Source organism: Myotis yumanensis, unplaced genomic scaffold (assembly GCF_028538775.1).
Source record: "Myotis yumanensis isolate MYYU_CA2020_CCGP unplaced genomic scaffold, mMyoYum1.0.hap1 SCAF_5, whole genome shotgun sequence".
Classification (NCBI taxonomy): domain Eukaryota; kingdom Metazoa; phylum Chordata; class Mammalia; order Chiroptera; family Vespertilionidae; genus Myotis; species Myotis yumanensis.
This window is the reverse complement of record NW_027223756.1, coordinates 49,289,170-49,296,985: the sequence shown is the minus strand read 5'-3', so window position 1 is coordinate 49,296,985 and position 7,816 is coordinate 49,289,170.

The window sequence follows — 7,816 nt, the reverse complement described above, 5'->3', positions numbered from 1 at the left end:
GCTGCTTTTAAGATTTTCTCTTTGTCTTTTGCTCTTGGCATTTTAATTATGATGTGTCTTGGTGTGGTCCTCTTTGGATTCCTTTTGTTTGGGGTTCTCTTCGCTTCTTGGACCTGTAAGTCCATTTCTTTCACTAGGTGGGGGAAGTTTTCTGCCATTATTTCTTGAAATAGGTTTTCAATATCTTGCTGTCTCTCATCTTCTGGGACTCCAATGACTCTGATATTAGTCCGCTTAAAGCTGTCCCAGAGGCTCCTTACGCTGTCTTCACACTTTTGGATTCTTTTTTCATTATGCTTTTCCAATTGGGTGTTTTTTGTCGAATCTTTGGTTTGATTCTTGCACTCCTCTGGTCTGCTATTGGGTATAATATTCTTTATTTCAGTCCGTGTATGCTTACTTTCTAATTTCTTTATCGTAGCATCGAGGGTCTCATTAGTTTTCGTGAGGCTCTGCACAAATTTATGGCAAGCCCTCAAAATTGCGATTCTTAGCTCCATATCCTCCATTTCTGTCATGTTTTTTTGTCTCCGCATCTTTTATGCTTTCTTGGTGCACCCCCTTGTGGTCTCTGTGCGCAGTCTTGTTCTAGCGAAGCCTTAATTGTTGTAGTTAACACTAGAGGGATTTGACCATCAGGCGGACTGGCGGTGGAAATCAGCTGTGGGAAAACTTCAGTCCTCAGGGGAGGTGCTAGTCCAGCCCTTGCCTGAGGCGGTCGGCAAATGGCTGTGCGCAGGGCCTGGGCGGGGCGGACTCAACAGGGCGGGGGGGAGGGAGCAGCTATGGCCGCTCTCAGTCCGTCCCCAGGGGCTCTGCCTCTCTGTCCCAGCAATCGCTGCAAACCTCGGAGGGGCCGTAGCCAGACAGTCCCGCTTCTCCCGTTTGAGTCTGGGTCCCTAGAGACTCGCCCGGATCTGTAGCCCAGAGTCTGAGATTCGCTCCTAATTGAAAACGACAATCGCGCCCTCAGCCGCCAGCCCGCTTTGTGCGCGCACCGCCTCACCACCGCACCACCATACCTTTAAATTTTCCACACTGCGCCTCCGCTGAGCGTAGGAATGCTGTTGTTCTTGCTTCTAGTTGAAGAGACTTTCCTCAGCCAGCCTTCCCGTGGTTCTGGTTGATGTCCGCTCCGACTTTTAGTTGTATTTTTGAAGTGGTTGTCCACGGCGGCAGTCTCTGGTGTTTTACCTATGCCGCCATCTTCGATTCTCGATTATATTCTTATCAGTGGCTATTTTAGTAGCTAATACATTCTTCCTAATGGTGAGTTTTCGGTTGAAATGGGCTCTCAAAGCAGAAACTGATGGACTAAGTTTTGTCTGATCTAAAATCAGTTTCTATTTTACTTCTATTTTATTTCAATAAGAGCATACATTTTTTGAATCCATGAATCCCTATTACATTTCTTATGTAACAACTGCAGAACTTGATCATAGTGACTATGTCAGCTAATCTTCCAGTGAATATTCATTACTGCTGTGCAGAAGAGCCTCGAGGAATATTTGGTGAATGGGATGTAATGTTTCCATTAAGTGTTTTTATTTTTTTAAGCCTCTAAGTCAGCGGTTCTCAACCTGTGGGTCCGCGACCCCTTTGGCGATCGAACGACCCTTTCATAGGGGTCGCCTAAGAGCATGCTGCATATCAGATATTTACATTACGATTCATAACAGTAGCAACATTACAGTTATGAAGTAGCAACGAAAATAATTTTATGGTTGGGTCATAACATGAGGGACTGTATTTAAAGGGCCAGAAGGTTGAGAACCACTGCTCTAAGTGAAGAAGCTAAATCCAACAACTCCTGCTACCACTTCTAAACCACTTTAGGAAAATTAAGATTTTAATGAGCAATATTTTTGGAATGCCAACTTGGTAGAGTGGACACTTAAAGTGTTAAAAAATTAAACAAGAAGGTTCCTATCTTACCGCCAAGAGCTTTACATTTCTAACTCACACTGATAAGCACATGTAAAACAAAAACAAAACAAAAAAATGGATTTCAAAGGAGGACATTTTGTCAAGTTGAAAGATAAAGATCAAATGTTTTCTTTAGACTCACATTTAAGGCTGGGTTGAGAGGCTTGGGTGGCATTTCAGACTAAAATTCTAATACAGAAACATTTTCTTTAAACTTTTCTTTTATACAACAGAAACAAACCTTCAATAACTACTCCTTTTTTATGATTGTCTGGTAGTGTTAAGTACATTTCTTAAAAAAAAATAGAGATCCCATCAGCAAAGTAAAATAATTTGATGAACATATCAGGTATATTATATACCTACTAGAGGCCCAGTGTGTGAAATTCATTCATGGGAGGGGGGGTGGGCAGTGCCTCAGCCCAGCCTGCACCCTCTCGCAATCTGGGACCCCTTGGGTAATGTCCAACTGCCGGTTTAGGCCTGATCCCGGCAGTCGAACATCCCTCTCACAATCCGGGACTGCTGGCTCCTAACTGCTTGCCTGCCTGCCTGATCACCCCTAACCGCCTCTGCCTAGGCCCCCACCATGGCGGCTTCATCCGGAAGGACATCCGGAATGACATCTGGAAGATTGTTCGGCTGTCCAGTCTAATTAGCATATTATGCTTTTATTATTATAGATTGGCTTAGACACCAGACACTTAAAGGTCAAAACTATATTGACTATGTCAACCGTGCTTTCATTGTGTTTTTTAAACCTTTTCTTCTTGGAGACCAAGAAAAACTTCATATCTAAGATTAGAATCAAGTAAATAAAGAGATTTTATATTTATTTTATATAATAAGGAATATATAAACTTATATTACACAGGTAATATGTAAATCTCAAACTTTAAGATAGTAATGTGTGTGTGTGTGTGTGTGCGCATGCACCCTGCATATTAAAATTGTGATTATACGATATAGGAGTCATTTCCTAGCATTAACCATGTAAAAATTAGTTTCTGCTTTACAGTTGCATGAGCTATTTAGAAAGTCTCTTACTATTTTTACTCTGCCTGTTACAGCTGTGTTTAGCTTATAGGCTTTGCACAAAAAGAGCTATGCCCTCTTAACAGGTACATCCCATTAACTTGAGGGGTCCACAATTGCATTCTCAGGACTGTGCAAGTTCTCAGATATGAAAAGCAGTCACAGAGCATTTCTTCTCTGCACATTCTCTTACATTAACTCAAATTTATAATTCTCAACATACATCTAGCCCAGGGAAGTTATACTGTAATGAACTCTTACTTCTCCAGTGTTTGGTGTGGGTTTGCTTTGGGATTTCATTAAAATCTCAGTGGTCTACAAAAGGCTCATAGGTGGTATTGAATAAAGAACTCTAAAGAAATAAACATAATGACTGCCAGTATCAATAATAATTTAGCATCTTTTGTTTTCATTGCAGCCTGGTGACTGTATCCCAAAGAGTATAGGGTTTCATGAGTCCATTTCAAATTGCTTCATTAACATAAACACTGTCAGACAATGTGCTAATGTTATGGAAGACTTTGTTTCTCCCATCTTCTATTTCCACTTTTTAAGAAATTCTATTGCAATAAATTTCTGCACCTAAGTTATGGTTTAACTAATAATTACTTCACCATTAACTCTGGGAGCATTTAAATTTTGTTTGGAAATAATAATTATGCTCTGTGAAAACATTTGATCTTCTAGTCACAGACCAAAGAGTTAATATTTGTATTTAAGATTTAGGAGATAACTAAGTATGTTAGTTTCCTATTGCTGCTGTAACAAGTTACCACACATTTAGTGGTTTAAAACAATGCAAACTTACTATCTTACTAGAGGATTTGTGCACCGGGTGGGGTCTCTCGGCCTGGCCTGCGGGGATTGGGCTGAAACCGGCAGCCCGACATCCCCTGAGGGGTCTCTAGTATGCATATAAGATCTTTGGTTAATCTCTTCCCACTCTCCCCCCTCCCCGCTTCCCTCTGAGATTCATCAGTCTGTTCCATGTTTCCATGCCTGTGCGTTGAGCATCTGCCCCCTGGTGGTCAGTGCGCATCATAGCTAACGGTCAAATGGTCAGATATTTAGCATATTAGCCTTTTATATATATAGTTCTGTAGGTTAGAAGTCTGACACAGGTCTCACTGTACTATGAACGAGGTGTTGGCTGGGCTGTGTTCCTTTCTGAAGGCTCCAGGGGAGAATTCATTCCTTGCCTTTTTTTTTTTTTTCTCGAAGTTAACCCTTATTCCTTGGCCCACAGTCCCCTTCCTCCATAGTCAAAACCAGCAAGGGAGACTTGAGCCATTTGCACATCATTATCACTTTGGATTTTTTCTTCTGCCTCCCTCTTCCACCTTTTTTATTACATTAGGTCCATCCAGATAACTCCAAATAATCTTGTTTTAAGAGTATCTAGTTAGCAAACTTAATTCCATCTGCTACTTTAATTCCTCTTTGCAATGTAACATAACATACCGTTTCCTGGGATTAAGACATGGATATCTTTGGAAAGCCATTATTCTGCCTACCACACTAAAATAGATTTTTAATGTTGCCAAAACTATCCAACTCTAAAAATCTATCCAAGAGTCAGGATCTCTTGAGCCTATCTATTTAAGCCTCAGGTGCATATGGCTAACTTTATTCTATATCATAATATTCATTTCCTATTAAGATATAAACACAACTAGTTGTAGTTCTAAAAAAAGAAGCACAGTATTTAAATAGCTTAGATAAACTTAGTGATCTATGGAAAACTTCTGAGTAGGGTGGAGAACTAACCTAGATGATGCAGGGTTCTTTCTAACTTTGTAAATCTGATGAGGCTCTGCAGAGTTCTGCTCTTCCATTTGTGCCTTCCTCTCAGTCATCAAGGAGCAATCCATGCTTAATTCTTTAAGATAAAGAAATTAATAATGCTCAGCTGGTGTGGCTCAGCAATTGAGCTTCTACCCAGGAACCAAGAGGTCACCTGTTTGATTCTCAGTCAGGGCACATGTCTGAGTTGCAGGCTTGATCTCCAGTAGGGGGGCATGCAGGAGGCAGCTGATCAGTGATTCTCTCTCATCATTGATGTTTCTCTCTCCCTCTCCCTTCCTCTCTGAAATCAATGAAAAAATATGTATTTTAAAAAGAAATAACAACAATCAACTCCTCCCCAAGAGATCCATCAGAACTTCAGGATTCTCACCAAGTTCACCTTAGGACTTTTCTTCTCTGAATATGAGTATGTAACTATTTTTTAAAAAAATCTAAATCAAGGATCATTGGTTGCCATGATTTCTCCTGACAAGTAAAAGCATGTACTTACATTAAACCTGCATAAATATAATTTTTAAAGCTTATATTGCCTAAATGTAAAGTTGATAGTAAGAATTCTTCTTATACTGATGGAAAACTACTGACAGGATTTTTTAAGGCAATATGTATGTATAACTAAGTTAACAGAGTTAGAAATAGATACACACAGTATTACAAGTAGATTTTTGTCATCCATATTAATAAAACCCTTATAAGTGTGGGTGGAAAATAATATGTCAGAGTCAGCTTCAAAGGACTAGTTTCTTTGCAGTAAAATATGTCAAGATTGTGACTGAACTTCAACCAGAATGAAGTGGCAGGGACCAAATCTACTCTCCCACTTGAAAAAAAGGGGGCAGCGTGAAATATCCTCTATCCTATATAATAAAACCCTAATATGCAAATCGACTGAATGGCAGAATGACCCGTCAGTATGATGCACACTGACCACCAGGGGGCAGACACTCAACACTGGAGCTGCCCCCTGGTGGTCAGTACGCTCAGCCAAAAGCTGGGCTCATGGCGAGCACAGCAGCGGTGGCAGGAGCCTCTTCTGACTCCACGGCAGCACTAAGGACACCTCTGAAATGGACTAATACATTCTACATGAGCAGAAGCTTGTAGGTGACATGTAAAAGTCACCCTCACATACATCATTAAAATATTCCAGCAGTTTACTAACCATGACCAGAATGAAGAGGAGGAAAAATATTTCCCAATTATTGTCACCTCCTGCCTGCCACTACCTCTGCTGGTCTCAGTGGATTACCTGGTGGTATAACCCAGACCCTCATCCCCTGGGGATCTAGTCACCATAGCCTTCACAGGCTGGGGTAGAGTGCCATGCCCATTTATGGACAAGTGAGCAAAGAAACGCAAGTGAATCACCTGAACTCCACTGATATTCCTCCCTGCCCAATACATAAAGGCAGCCCTACCTCCTCTTGATACAATCACTTTATTTGCCAAGACGGTGATTTCTCTTCTTGTATGCAGATGCCTGGACATAAAAAGCTAAAAATGCCAAGTCAATAAGCATAGTTTATAATTCAGTGGAGTGCTTTTTGGGTACCATGAAGAAAGATGCCCCCTTTGAGGACACAGACTTCTAATCATGGAAAGCCCAGTGTCAGAGATGGAAAGAAAAATGTCCCCCAGTTAATTATTTTACCCCTAAGGGGGTTGTATATATCCTATTAGCCTTCTTCATAACTCTGCAGGCCAGGCCCCCCTGGATAATCACTCTCAGTTTGAGAGTCATTTTGATACTTGTAACCCCATCTGACTTTGGCAATTAGGCATTGCCACTTGGCCACTATTTTTTTAGGGTCTAATCACCCATTACTATCAGCGAACTAAACTTTGTAATAGTTCGTTTCTATTGTGAGCAGTAGCCTAGAGTCACCGCTAAAGTTTTAGTGACCCTTGTCCCCTTCCCACCCCCATCAATTCTTGTCTTTACGGACTTATTAAATGGTTTGTCCCTGGGCCTTCCAGTTTTTACGTAATCATCTGATGATCTTCCAGCCAAAGATAATCTATCCATTCCAGCATGCCCATTTTCCTCACCCTTTTAATTCTTCTCTCCACCATCTGCCACAGTAATGCAGGCATTTCAGCTTTGCTCAAATTGGCTATAGCTTTTTCTAGAAGTTATTCACCATCTCCCAGGAGCCAGGGTGTTAAGTCCTGTTTAGTTAAGTCCTGTAACCGAAGAACCCAATGTGGTGCTATCAAACTTTCCCCTAATTTTGTTTTGACCCCTATTATCAACATCCTCAGATTCTAGTCTCAAGCGTACTCCTGCTCCTCCCACACATGCTGGCCAAATTCTTGCAGCTCCTTTGAGGAATAGTGGTTTCTCCTCTCTGCTGGCCCAGCTGAGCTTTGCTTAATTTTAATTCCAGTTTAGTTAACCCTAATTCTAGGCCTAGTAGCCTGGAGATAGGACAAGTCCTGAGGGGGCACATATTGCCTGGGAAGGAGACTTCTGTTCAGCTTGGGAGTGGGATGGGGGATGCTCGTCCTTAACAGAGAGGAGGGAGCTGACTGCAAGGCTCAGAAAGTTCAGGAGTCTGGGGAGTGAAAATCTACAGCAGCATCCATCCAGATGTCTCCATCTCACTTGTCAGGGTTCTGGATTTTCCCAAACAGTGCCCTGATCTTTGCATATGGACTTGCCTTAATTGGCAACTGTCTTTGAAGTTCATCCATTATGACTGTTAAATCCTGGGCTTGGTCCTCCGTTTTCTCAGCCCTGCTGCTGTAAGAGATGAAAGCTTTTTCTGCATGCATCCAGAGGCCCGCTGGCTCTCACACCTGGTTTCCATAGCCTATTATTGCCCTCAGCTGTTCATTATGTTGCCATAGAATAAGCCATCCAACCCTTTTGTCGTCAAAACTAGTTTTCTCTGTACTTCTCAAATGCCAGTCAGTCCCATAGCCTTTCTTTCTATCACTCCATCCCAATTCTTTGCCAGCATAAGTAGTTAACAACTGAAATTTGTGCCAGCAACTGTCTGTTCTCTACCTCCACCATGAATGACGGGGTCTGGCTGCAAAACTTTGT